Source organism: Mus caroli, chromosome 17 (assembly GCF_900094665.2).
Source record: "Mus caroli chromosome 17, CAROLI_EIJ_v1.1, whole genome shotgun sequence".
In the NCBI taxonomy this organism is placed as follows: domain Eukaryota; kingdom Metazoa; phylum Chordata; class Mammalia; order Rodentia; family Muridae; genus Mus; species Mus caroli.
In genome coordinates this window covers 24,340,374-24,354,380 of record NC_034586.1, presented here as the reverse complement: position 1 = coordinate 24,354,380, position 14,007 = coordinate 24,340,374, and the positions used below count along the sequence as shown (strand labels likewise).

General features: G+C 45.6%; 1 protein-coding gene across 3 annotated transcripts in view; it reads left to right on the top strand.

The window, feature by feature from the left end:
• The window catches only part of Fkbp5 (FKBP prolyl isomerase 5), a 116,387-nt gene that overhangs the window by 15,599 nt on the left and 86,781 nt on the right, over positions 1-14,007 (top strand). Inside the window, exon 1 of one of the 3 annotated variants that reach the window (XM_029471446.1) lies at positions 4,060-4,080. The exons of the other annotated variants lie outside the window; for them this stretch is intronic. The gene's annotated coding sequence lies outside the window, so the exon portion shown is untranslated. Of the gene's footprint in view, positions 1-4,059; positions 4,081-14,007 lie in introns of those variants that run through there. 3 annotated transcript variants of the gene reach the window in all.

Genomic DNA, 14,007 nt, shown 5'->3' with positions numbered 1-14,007 from the left:
TTTGAGAGTAAAATCCCATGATCTATCTGTATCTATCTGTATCTATCTATCTATCTATCTATCTATCTATCTATCTAGTGACAGAGTCTTGTGTAGCACAGGCTGGAATTGAACTTGACATATAGCCAAGGATAACCCAAAAGTTGGATGACAGGCAAGTGCCACCACACCTAGCTCCTCCTGGTTTTTGAATGGGATTCAAAAGAGTCTCAAACCTAAGTTTTCTTCTAGTTGGTCAAGAGAGATGGCCTTGTTGCTAGGGCTTGCAGGTGGGGTGTTTGCCCATCATTGCGACACTTGGCAGGCAAAGCAGGAGAAACCCTGTAAAAGAGAGGTCAGCCAGCACCATGTAGCACCACAAAATCCTATCTCAAAAACAAACCGAAAGAAGGAAGAAAAATCGACCTCCTAATGACCCATTTCCCTGGTGATAAGTGGTAGCTACTCCTGACTGGTCTCTGTGGTTACAGCCCCAGGGAGACAGACCCACGGAGGCGTGGCCTTTGGCACATCACATCTCAGGGCCTGGGCCAGGGACAGTCATGTCCTCCAGGGCTGTCTGTGAGGGCTGCTGGCGTGGGTGAGGGCTTGGCTGACTCTTGGAAGATGTGGATGATTAAGGGAAGGAAGAAGGGCAGGGAGGCCCCACACATGTTTGGACCCACAAACACTGGGTAGTAGGAAAGGCAGCACGGGAAGGCAGGGGGAGAGAGGATGTGAGAAGCCAGGAAGCCAGGGAGGCTGGGGGACTGGGAGGCAGGGAAGCAGGGCAGGCAGGGAGGCAGGGAGGCAGGGAGGCAGGGAGGCAGGGAGGCAGGGAGGCAGGGAGGCAGGGAGGCAGGGAGGCTGGGGGACTTGGGGACTGGGATCATGTCCAGTACATGGGAAGCAGTAGGGATTGACATAACCTTCTCTCCCACCTTGGGGAATATGTAGATGGGTTGTTTTGTTTGATGGAGTTTTGTTTTTTGAAAGATTCCTTTATTTTATTGTATGGGTGTTTGTGTGTATGTATGGGTTGTATGTATGTATGTGCACCACATGCATACAGTGTCTTTGGAACCTGAAGAAAGCCCGAAGAAAGGGTCTGGAGAGATGACTCAGTGGTTAAGAGCACTGACTGCACTTCCAGAGGTCCTGAGTTCAATTCCCAGCAACCACATGGTGGCTCACAATCATCTGTAAGGGGATCTGATGTCGTCTGGATGTCTAAAGACAGCTACAATGTACTCATATAAATAAACTGAATAAATTTTAAAAAGAAAAGAAAAGAAAGTGTCGGATCCCTTGGAACTGTAGTTAGAGATGGTTGAGAGCTGCCATGTGAGTGCGGGGAACCAAACCCAGGTCCTCTAAAGGAGCAGCCAGTGCTCTCAAGGGCTGAGCCATCTCTCCTGTCCTGACCCTATGGTTCTAGGCACATGGCTGATTTTCTTTACACATTTGTTCTCAGCTACCCCGTATCTGAGTTTAAACCTGGAACAAGCTTGAGTGGCAACCCACCAGGCTGGAGAATGTACTGACCTGCACTATGCTCTCACTCCCTGTGAGAGGCTTAAAGCGTCCGCAGTGGCTCTGCCACTCCCTGGTTAGGCAACTCGTTTAACTGCCTTGTGCCTCCGTTTCCCTACTGGCCACAAGGAGTAGGCATCTACCTATGGAGACGGTTGTTGGAGATGATATTCTTTTTTGGTCTCTTTCAAGGCAGGGTCTCACTACGCAGGTTTGGTTGGTCTGGAACACTCTATGTAAACCAGGCCGGGGTGAACTCTCTGTGTAGACCAGGCTAGGCTGGAACTCACACACATCTGTATGCCTCTGTCTCCCACATGCTGGGATGAGGAGCATACACTATCATGCCTAGCTTGGTTCTCCTTTTCTCTGGCGTAGGAAATACCTGTTAGTTGCTCTGTGACTTCGAGGACTTTGTCTAGCTAGAGAAAAATGAAAATCTCTGTAAACTCAGCTGGGGTGGGATATAAATTGGACCTGTTGTTGCAGGCGAAGCAACAGAGCCTATGGCTCAGAGCCACTCAAGAAGCTAAGGTGGAAAGGTAGATGCTTGTGGGGCCAGCCTGGGCAACCGTGTACAGGGCTGCAGCTTGGCAGTAAAGCATTAGCTAGCTCTGAACCTAATTCTCAGCATTACAAAGAAAGAAAGCAAAACAGAGCCTGGGTGCTGGGCCAGTGTCAGGTTCAACCAGCTGCCTCTTAGGGAACCGCCACAAGACTATGGATGCTCTCTTTCAGAGACAAGTTTCACCCCTCCCCCACCCTAGCCCCACCCCCATCTTGCCCTTTGTTTTTGTTTCTGTTTTTTTTTTTTTTTTAAGATTTATTTATTAGTATATCTAAGTACACTGTAGCAGTCTTCAGACACACCAGAAGAGAGCGCCAGATCTCATTACAGATGGTTGTGAGCCACCATGTGGTTGCTGGGATTTGAACTCACGACCTTCGGAAGAGCAGTCAGTGCTCTTAACCTTAACTGCTGAGCCATCTCTCCAGCCCACCCTTTGGTTTTACTTTCACATTGTTACTCACTTATACGAGCATATGCATGTATGTGTGTGGTCAGAGGACAACACACAGGAGTCAGGAATGTCCATGTGGGTGTCAGGAATTGGTTTCAGGTCATCAGGCTTAGTGACAAGCACACTTATCTGCTGAGCCACTTCACTGTCCCTTCATCTTCCCTTTGTACTGGTTATTGGGTTTCTTTTTTTTTTTTTTGGTTTTTCGAGACAGGTTTTCTCTGTAGCCCTGGCTGTCCTGGAACTCACTTTGTAGACCAGGCTGGCCTTGAACTCAGAAATCCGCCTGCCTCTGCCTCCCGAGTGCTGGGATTAAAGGCGTGGGCCACCACACCGGGCTTGGTTGTTGGGTTTCTTTTCTCATTACTGTGACCACGTGCCTGACAAGAAGCAATTTAGGGGAGACCCGGGGTGCCCTGGCTCACAGTTGGAAGAGATACAGTCTATCACTATAGGGAAGTCATTTCAGCAGGACAGTGAGGCAGCTGGTCACATTGTATCTCCATCACCAAGCCAAGTGGAAGGAAGTTAAACAGGGCTTAAAAAAACCTCAGGTTGCCGGGCGTGGTGGCGCACGCCTTTAGTCCCAGCACTCGGGAGGCAGAGGCAGGCGAATTTCTGAGTTCGAGGCCAGCCTGGTCTACAAAGTGAGTTCCAGGACAGCCAGGGCTACACAGAGAAACCCTGTCTCGAAAAACCAAAAAAAAAAAAAAAAAAAAAAACCTCAGGTCTTGCCGTCAGTCAGTGGCTCTCTTTCTCCACTGAGGCTCTAACACTTAATGGTTCCTTGACTTTCCAAATTAGCCCCATTATTTGGGAACCAAGTGGGGGACATTTCAAGTCCAATCACAGCAATCACAGCATTCTTCTTTCGACTTTGCAAGTTTTTTTTTTTTTTTCCTCCCAAAGTGATGCCTCACAGCTGGAGAGGTGTTCAGTGGAGATGCTCCTCAGAGATGCTTCGGTGGACTGCCCTTGCAAAGGACCAGAGTTTGGTTCCAAAACCCATGTATTGTGGTTCTGAACCACCTGAAATTCCATCTCCAGGGGATCTCATACCCTCTTCAGATATTATACACACATGTTCATGTGCATACTTAAGAATAAAATAAATCTCAATTTAAAAAACAAAGGCCATACTTGGATCTACTTGGATCCCTGGAAGATGGAGAGAGGTTGGGGACCAGGATGTCAGTTGCAGAGCAGAAGTTAGACATCTGTGGGGACTGGCCTAATGCCATTTGGGGAAGAGGTTAAATGAAAGAAGAAAACAACCCACCCCCCCAAAAAACCCAAGTGAACTGGTTTTTTAAAAAAAAAAGAATTTATAAGCAAATCCAGAGGGGGGGGGGGCTGGAGAGAAGGCTCACTGATTGAGAACACTGGCTGCTCTTGCAAAGGACTTGAGTTCAGTTCCTAGCCCCAACATGGCTGCTCACAACTGTCTTAGAACCAGTTCCAAGGGACGTGACATCTTCTTCTGGCCTCTGTAGGTACTGCAAGTCAGAAGGCGGCCTTGGACGCCCTAGAACTGGAACTGCTGAGGGTGAGTCACCCCGTAGGTGCTGGGCAGGTGTTCTTAATTGCTGAGTCATCTCTTCATCCCCAGTTTGATGCCTTTTGACAAATGTGTTTGTCTACTTAACACTGCTCTGCCACCCTACATACAGATCAGGGCCTTCATTCCAAACCTTTCTTTGATTTTTCTCCAACCAGTTTGTGCTTGGTCTGAGCCACCCCAGTCTCTTTTCTGCCACCGAGAATTAGCTCTGTATTTATTGCTGCTGTATTGTGTGTGTTAGGTATGTGTGTGAGTGTGTGTGTATGCACAGCCACAGTCACACATATGTTAGGCATGTGTATGTGTGTGTGTATGTGCAGCCACACGTGTGTTAGGCATATGTGTGTATGTTAGGCATGTGTGTGTGTGCAGCCACACGTGTGTTAGGCATATGTGTATGTATGTGTGTGTGCAGCCACAGCCACACATGTGTTAGGCATGTGTATGTATGTGTGTGTGCAGTGATACATGTGTCAGACATGTGTGTATGTGCAGCCACACGTGTGTTAGGCATGTGTGTGTGTATGTGTGCAGCCACATGTGTGTTAGGCATATGTGTGTGTGTTAGGCATGTGTGTGTGTGTGTGTTTGTGCACATCCGAGAACACAGCCACTCGTGCCACTGCCCCATGAGGGGAGGTCGGGAGACAACTCTGTAGAGTCAAGGCTTTTCTTCTGTCTTTATTTGGATTTTATGGATGACATCACTAGGTTTATACATCACTGAGTACCTAGGGCCTTTAGCTCTGCTGAACTATCTCATAGCCTCTGGAGTTATATTTCTAAAATTTTAGATAAAAGGAGTATGTACTGTGTGTTCTCTCAATGTGTCTGTCTGCTCTCTCTCTCTCTCTCTCTCTCTCTCTCTCTCTCTCTCTCTCTCTCTCTCTCTCTCTCCCCATGCTTTTGAGTATGCAGCCACACAGAGTGACCTGAAATGGGTGTGTGGCAATCTCTCACTGGAGTACACCTTGCTCACCATCCCTGCAGGCTTTTCTGTCCCTTCTCCTCCTCCTTCTCCTCACTCACCGAGCATTTCCTAGAATTCCCATTTGTTTGTTCTTTGAGACAAGGTCTTGTTTCGTAGCCCAGGTTGGCCTGGATTACACTTCTTATCAAGTTACTCTTTCAGCCCTGTGGGAACATCAGTTCCACAAACAAAATCAACCGGTTTGATTTCTTTATGCCAACAAGTGCTTGGTATCTGCTGACAGAGATGTCCTAGTAGGCACTCAGGGCATTGATCTTAAGAGTCCCAGCCATGGCACATGAAGCATCAAAGCAGAAATATTCAAGACATGACCTAGATTTACCAGGTTTTGCTATCTCTTGTGGCTAAAAGCACATGGAACAAGACAGGAGAGAAAGCCAACCATAGGTCCACCAAATGATCAAAGTTAAAAATGAAGAGATGGCTCAGCAGTTAGGAACACCAGCTGCTCTTCTAGAGGACCGGGGTTTGATTCCTAGCACCCATATGGTGGCTTACAGATTCTAGGACCTGACAGCCTCCAAGGGCACTGCATCTGTTGGGTGTGCATATAGACCTGTAAGTACGCACTCATACACAAGAAATCAAAATAAACCTTAAACAAACAAATAACAATAACAACAAAAACCTACCAACTCATCCAACATGATGGTGCATGCCTGCAATCTGTAATTTCCTCAGGAGGCTGAGGAAAAATGAAAAAGAGGTCTGAATTATGTAGTCCTGGCTGTCTTAGAACTCACTTTATAGACTAGGCTGGCCTCAAACTCACAGAGAACCACCTGCCTCTGCCTCCCCAGTGCTGGGCTTAAAGGCATGCATCAGCACACCCAACTTTAGTTTGCTTTCTATTGTTGTGATAAAACACCGGAACCAAAACCAGATTGAATAGGAAATGGTGTATATAGCTTGCCTATCCCAACCACAGCTTCATGAAGAGACATCAGGGCAGAAATGCAAGGCAGGGACCAGGAGGCAGGAGATAAGGCAAAGACTGTAGAAGGGTGCTGCTGACTGGCTTGCTCCTCATGGCTTGTTCAGCTTGCTTTCTTAAACCATATAAGACCATCTGCCTAGGGGATGGCACCACCCACAGTGGGCTGGGTCCTTCCATGTCAATCATTAATCAAAAAAAAAAAAATTCCCCCAGGTGGGGTAGGGTGAGTGGGTAGAAACAGGTTTGGGTGCAAGTGACAGAAAGTATAAAATAATATCAAAATTAGACTTTCCCATCTCTGTCCAGTGATGTCCAGAGGTAAGCATTCACACAGGACTCTACAATGATCAGAGACCCAGAGTCTCCCTGCCTTTGTCTTTGCTGTCTTCAACAAGCACTTTGACCTCATGATCCTGTGTGGTATCTGGGCTCCTGCCATTGCATCTGCATTTATCTAGCAGAAAGGTGAGAAGAAAGCGATGTAAGCCTCTCTTTCATTTTTAATTAGTTAATTAATTAACTAATTAATTACATCCCAAATGCTGCTCCCTTCAGGCTCCCACTCCCCTTTTGCCTCTGAGAAGGTAGCCTCTCTCCCACCCAACCCTCTCTTTGTAAAATCTTTGAACATCTTTTCTCCTCTCATTAGCCCAGAGATGAGCTCATATCTAGCTGCAAGGGAGGCTGGCAAATGTATCCCTTTTCCAGGTAACCACATACCTATGAAACCATTAGGGGAAGAGGAAAATGAATAATGGAGGGTGAATAGGATTTTTTTCTACATTACATGGAAATTTACTTCATTGAAAAGAAAAAGAAGGGGCTGGAGCGATGGCTCAGGGTGAAAAGATATGCTTCTAGATGATCCTAGTTACTCAGTACCCACATGGTGACTTACAAGCGTCTGTAACTCCAGTTCTAATATATATATATTAGAAAAAGAAGGTGGCAGGGGAGAAGCCATTGCCATTACTGTCTCCTCCTCTGGATGTGATGGTGATGGTGTGATCCTGAAACTCCAGCACTTAGGGTAGAGGCAAGAGGGTCAGGTGTTCAGGGTCATCCTTGACTATAAATTGCATTCAAGGCCAGCCTGGGGTATGTGAGTCTCTCTGTCTCTCCCCTGTCTCTGTCTCTGTCTCACTCTCTCTGTCTCTCTCTGTCTCTGTCCACCCCACCACACACACACACACACACACACACACACACACACACACACTCACACATCCTATAGAACTCCACAGAGAAAGGTGCCATCTTTTACTTAAGCAGGTGGTGGACCTTGTGATACTGCAATAGGCTATATGCTGCATATCCCTTCCTTGGCACCAGGGGACAATTTCTGCTGGGTGACTTCTCAGAAGGGGAAGCGCTAGGCCAAAGACTGTGTTACTTATTGCCAAACATCTCTTTGAAGAAGTTCCATCAATCTCTACTCACCAATAATATCTTTCCCACACCCTGACCATGTGCCGCGTTACAAAACATTGGCAGCCTTAGGTAGGAAAAGGATATCATTCTGATAAACGCAGGGCGTATGGTTTATGTTTCTGTTTTTATGAGTCAGCTTAAATGTCTTTTAAGTGTTTTAATGATTGACTGATGTTTCTAAGAATTTGGGGCGTGTGTGGGTTGGGTATCTATGCATTTGTGTGTGGTTTTAGTTGGGGATTCTTACCCCTTGGCACTCCAGTCCTAGTGTTCTGGAGACAGGGGCTCTCACTGGGCTGGGATTCACCAAGCAACGTAGTGCCAGTAAGTCCCAGAAATCTGACTGTCTCTGCCTGCTCGGCACTGAGATTTCAATCTTACACTGTGCTCAGCTCTTTTAAACATGAATTCCGGGGATCAAAATCAAGCACTTTACCAACGGGAGCCATCTCTCTAGTCCTAGTCTGGAGTTTGTGTGGGGGTGGGGATTGGAGGGCGTTTAGGAAGGGGAGGACCTGAGCTGAGTTCATAGACCCCCACACTGGAGAGTTCATAACTGCCTGTGACACCAGTTCCAGGGGATCCAACACTTGTGGCGTAATTGGGTACCTGCATTCACGTTTACATGCCCACACTTGTATGTCACAGGCATATGACAAACACATGTGACACACACACACATAAAATTTAATATAAGAATAAGGTGGGTGGTGGTGGCACATACCTTTAATTCCAGCATTTGGGAGGCAGAGGTAAGCAGATCTGTGAGTTTGAGGCCAGCCTGATCTACAGAGTGAGTGTCAGGACAGCCAGGGCTACACAGAGAAACCCTGTCTTAAAAAAAAAAAAAATCTTTGGGCTGGAAAGATGGCACGGAGGTTCAAGGTGTGCACTGCTCTTGCAGAGGACCTGAGTTCAGTTCCCAGAAGTAAGATAAGGATCTGGCTTTCTTCACCTCACTCCCCAAAAGCTAATCAGCTTTCCCAACGTCGCCTGCCGAATACACACCTGTTCTTGATATTGTTCCGAAATGTGTATAGGCAAATTAGGGCTATGTCTATATTTTCTATTAAACTGTAGTTTTTTGTTTGTTTGTTTGTTTTTGAGACAGTGTCTCATTGTGTAGTATTGGCTAGCCTGGAACTCACTGTGTAGACCAGGCTGGCTTGGATCTCACTGTGTAGACCAGGCTGGCCTGGAACTCAAAGAGATCTATCCACCTGCCTCTGCTTCCTCAGTACAGGCATTAAAGGTACGTCCCGCCACACCCAACATATGGGATAAAATACATATATGTGTATTTTAAACAATTTATTTATCTTTGTCTTAAGTGTATGGATGTTTTGCCTGTGCGTATGTCTGTGCACCATGTGCCTGAGGAGATCAGAAGAGGGTGTTGGATCCCCTGGATTTCTAGTTACACACACTTGTGAGCTGCCGTGTGGGTGCTGGGAATTAAACCTTGGTCCCCTTGAAGAGCAGCCAGTGCTCTTAACCACTGAGCCAGCTCTCTAGCTCCAAAACATAGGTTTGCTTTACATGTCTGCTCTAGCCTGTGTTAGTGACTGTCCTGCAGTACACTTTACCATCTGGCAGCACTCTGTTGTTCTTTTTCAGTTTTCTTCACTTCTACATATTTATATTTCACAGAATGAATGGTAACTTACCATATTACTAATATTACCATACCACTACTGGGCTTGCAGTAGTCTCCAAAGACTGTCAAGGGTCATGAATGGTGGAAGATATGCTTGTACGACTTTTGCTGTAGAGACACAAACAAATACTTCACTGAAGTGTGGCCTGCTAACCCCACAAGTGTTTTGGGGTTACTCACAGGATTGTAGAGTCTACTCTCTGCAGAGATTGCCTAAGGCTTTTTCTGCCTTGGAGACCAGACCTATGTATGAATCCTGAGACTTTCTGAGCATCCTGAATCTTGCTAAGGTTTGTGAGTTTCCTGAGCTACCATCATTACTAAAATAGTTCGGCACGAGCATGTATAAACTGCCAGTATTTTAGAGCTGGAGAGGTATGTCTGGGGTTACAAGTCCTTGTTGCTCTTACAGAGGACCCAAGTTCAGGTCCTAATGAGATAGTAAGGGATTACGGGACCAACTTTGTGAAAATTCGAAGTTCACAGAGATTATCTTAGGTTAAATACAGTCTAAATTCTCCTCTGCCTCTCATGCCAACAAAGGTACTTTCTTGTGTGTGTATGAATTTCCCAGTTAAATCTGAATTTCAGAAAGACAACTTATTTTTTAGCATAAAAATACTCATGCGAGATTTGGGACATATCTATGCTAAGAAATTACATGCTGGTTATCTGAAATTCAAAGCTAACTGCATGTCTCTAAGCAAGCAACTTTCCCAGAGATGAGCGCAGCACTTGGGCTGGCTTTGGTAACAGAGCGCTGGCTCATGAGAGAGGCTCTTCATATCAGAGGCAGGGTGGAGGGCCTTGAATCTTCTTGGTTTTTCCAGCCTAGAGAACCTGACAAACCACTTGTTTGAGTATGAACTGGACCCACTCTCCTTTGTAACCGTGGACCAAAGGAAATCCTTCCTCCCTTAGGTTGCTTCTTGTTGGGTACTGGGTCATAGCCAAAGAAACCCAGCTAGTCACTGTGTCACAGTGCGGAGCGGTGGAGGTGGCCGATTCCCCTGGTAGTTGCTTCTTCACACTAGATGTCCGCAGTGAATGATGAATGTCACTTGAGATGACTTGCTTTGATCTTGGTCAGGTTCAAACGTGGAAACTGTGGGTCTCAGGTTCAACCTGGTATCGAAATACTGGGCCTTGGGACAATGAGCCACAGAGTCATAAAGAGATAGGTTAGACTGCGCTAGGTGGTTACTGGATTCCCCTGATGAGACCCGTGTTCGAGTACTGTCACCCTGTTTACTCCTGTCCCTTGAACCCTGTCTGCTTTAACCAGACTGGAGTGGCAGAGTTGATGCCCTGTTAATTGGAGGTCCAATTCCTATAGAATTAAATGGTCTTTAGGGATGTTTACATCTGTGAACCATCACTGTGGTCATCCTAGCAACACTAACATTTTGCTTATTTGTTCAGAGTGTATGTGTGTGTGTGTGTTGTGTGTGAGTATGTATGTGTGTGTGAGTGTATGTATATGTGTTGTGTGTGTATATGTGTGTGTGTTGTGTATGTATGTCTGTTTATGTGTTTGTGTGTTGTGTATTGTGTTGTGTGTATGTGTGTGTTGTGTGTGTGTTGTGTGTGTGTATATGTGTGTATGTTGTGTATGTATGTCTGTGTATGTGTTTGTGTGTGTGTTGTGTATTGTGTTGTGTGTGTGTGTATGTGTGTGTGTGAGTGTGTGTTGTGTGTGTGTGTGTATACACGCTCTTGGGGATGCAGCACAGAACTTGGTCCCCATAAGGCAGGACTTCTATCGCTGTAGTATCACCCTCTAGGTCTCCGATGTCTTTTGACAATCCTTTGTGTTCATGGAAAAAGTTTTCGACTTCCTCTGTTGCATGCATTTTTAGGGTTTGGCTGAGCTGGTAAAGAGTATGTGGGCGGATGAGGTCTGGAGTCCCATGCAACTACACAAAATGTTATTTATTTATTTATGTATGCATCATAAATGAGAGTTTAAAAAAATCTTAAATTTCACTCTGGGTTATTTGATTCAGGGATACAGAACTACAACTGCTGGTCGTTACTGAGTTTGTAGCCTGAGGCTTTGTTGAGTTTATCCATTCCAGTACTTGTTTGATTCATGGTGCACGGAATATCATATAGATGGAAAAAGAGAGTATCTTTCTACACCCTTCTTCCCCGTCCCTGCTTCTTCCTTCCTTTCACTTCTTTTATGGAAATAACTCAGACTGGCTTTAACTTACTGAATAGCCCAGGATGACCTTGAACTTCCAATCCTTCCGGCTCTACTACTCCCTAGTCCTGGTATTACAGACGAGTGCCACCACACCTGATTTATTCAATGCCGTGAAGCAAACTCAGGGCTCTGTGCATAGCAGACAGGCCTTCTGCTCAGTGACCCGCACGGTCACACACAGTCTGTTTGGCAGACCTGCACGAACGTATATTAATGACAATAAGCACACTCATAGAAAGGACCCTGGGGCCTCAGACCCAAGGGATTGGTAAAGCCTTCCCCTGGTTAAAGTCCCAATGTTGACTGTGCATGTGCAGAAAGCATCAACCACAGCCTTCTCCCTCCCCCCACCCCCCGCCCCTTCCCCCAGAGAGCACATCTCCTTGCTCAGCTGTCAATAGCAAACCAGCTGTGTATAATAAGCCTCATTCAGCTGTATATAATGAACACGAGTTTCTGGGCTGCTGCTGCATGTCTGTCAGCGCGCACGGACCGCCCCACTCCAGCTGGTATGTATGTATGTATGTATGTATGTATGTATGTATGTCCTTTTCTTTTCTTTTTAGATTTATATTTATTTATGTCCCCCTTTCCTTTCTCCCGCTCGTTTTGCCCCTTGCTCGCTCTGCCTCCCGCTCACTCGGCCCCAGCTCGTTCCAGCTTGTATGCGCGTCTTTTCATTTCCCTTCACCCCAGTCAGGCCAAAAGCCTGCAGGTTGGGACACCGGCCCAGGTTTAGCCTTGCTTTTGCCTTTTAGTCTCTATCCCTCTTTATGTGTTTCTTGCTTAACTGCCCTGACTAGAACATTCCGTCCAATATGAAACAGACATGGCTAACCAGGCATGATGATGATGACACTTGGGAGGCTAGAGGACCAGGAACTTAAGGTCGTCTTCCTCTACACAGCAAGTCTGAGGCCAGCCTGAATTGCATGAACATCTGTCCCCTCAAAACAAAGTAAAGGTTAAAAGTGTCCAGATTGGACATCCTTATCCTGTGCTCCTTCACTTGGCTTGCACCCAGTCTTTCATTTTTGTGCTGTTAGCTCTGGGCTTCCATAGATACCTTTGGCTGTTTTTTTTTTTTTTTTTTTTTTTTTTTTTTTTTTTTTTTTTAGATTTATTTATTATTATACATAACTACACTGTAGCTGTCTTCAGACGCACTAGACTAGGGCACATCAGCTTTCATTATGGGTGGTTGTGAGCCACCATGTGGTTGCTGGGATTTGAACTCAGGACCTTTGGAAGAGCAGTCAGGGCTCTCTTACCCGCTGAGTCATCTTGCCAGCCCCCTTTGGCTGTTTTTATAAATAAAGTTTTATTCAAACACAGCCATGCGATTGTTCATTTACATGTAGTCTTGGCTACAATTGCAGTTGACGCAGTGTGATAAAGATATATGGTTTTTAAGCTTAAAATATTTCTATTTGGCCCTTTAGGAAGACCACTGGAGTATTTTTTAAAATTTGGGGTTAGTTTGCTAAGAAGCAATATATCATGAAAAAAACTTCTAGTCTTGGGCTGAGGCTTTAAAAGCTGTGTCATTTAATAAAAAGAAACAAAATCAAAAGCAAACAAACAACACCAGAACAAACCTCTGACAGCGGCTGGAGAGGTGGCTCAGTGGGTAAGGAGTTGTTGAGCCTAACTAGCAGAGTTTGAACCCCAGGACCCACATGGTAGAAGGAGAGAACTCCCTATAGTGGCCTCTGATTGCCAAGTGCACACACACCATGGCACACCCACACACCCACACACAAGTATGCATGTAATAAAAATTAAAAGGAGCATCATGGGACCAAGAGAGATGTCTGAGCAGTTGACAGCATGAACTGCTTGACCTGCGGATCTGAATTTGGTTCGCTGCACCTGTGTCCAGCATAGAACTACCTCCAACTCCAGCCCCAGAGGATTCCATGGTCTCTTCTGGGTTCTACGGGTACCTGTATTCATGGGCCACCAACTCCAGACACCTACATTAAGTAGCAACCTTAAAAACAGTAAATACAGGGTTGGAGAGATAGTTCAGGGGTTCAGAGAACCTGGGTTTGGTTCCCAGCATCCACACAGCGGTCCGTGACTGCATACAATTCCAGTTCTGGAGGATCCCATGACTTCTTCTGACTTTTTGTGGGCACCAGGTATGCATGTGGTACATAGGAATAGATGCAAATAAAACATATATATGCATATGTATACATACATGTATATTTTTAGTGTATTTTATATACACTAATATATATACATACACATACTAAATGTACATATATACACACACATATCTACAATAATATATATTTTATCCTGTGGAATAATATATATGTGATGTAATGTATATATATATATATATATATATATATATACTAAAATAAATGAATCTAAAAAAATCTTTTTAAAAAAGAGGGCCATGGGTTTTTGTCTAGCCTGTCCTAAACAGTGAGACCTTGACTGCCCTACCCCTGACCCGGCCAAAAAAAATTCCCACAAAACTAGAAAGGGGATTTGTGAGCTGAAACAGAGAAAGGCAAGAGAGGAGAAAAGACAGAAAGCACAGGAGAAAAGGGGTGTAGGGAGATTAACCCTGTGCTTTAACTGGAGTCCCAGAAGCAGGGAGGGGAAGGGAGAGAGTAAGGGGGAAAGGGGAGGAGGAGGGGAGGGAGAGAGGGAGGAAGAGGAGGAGGAGA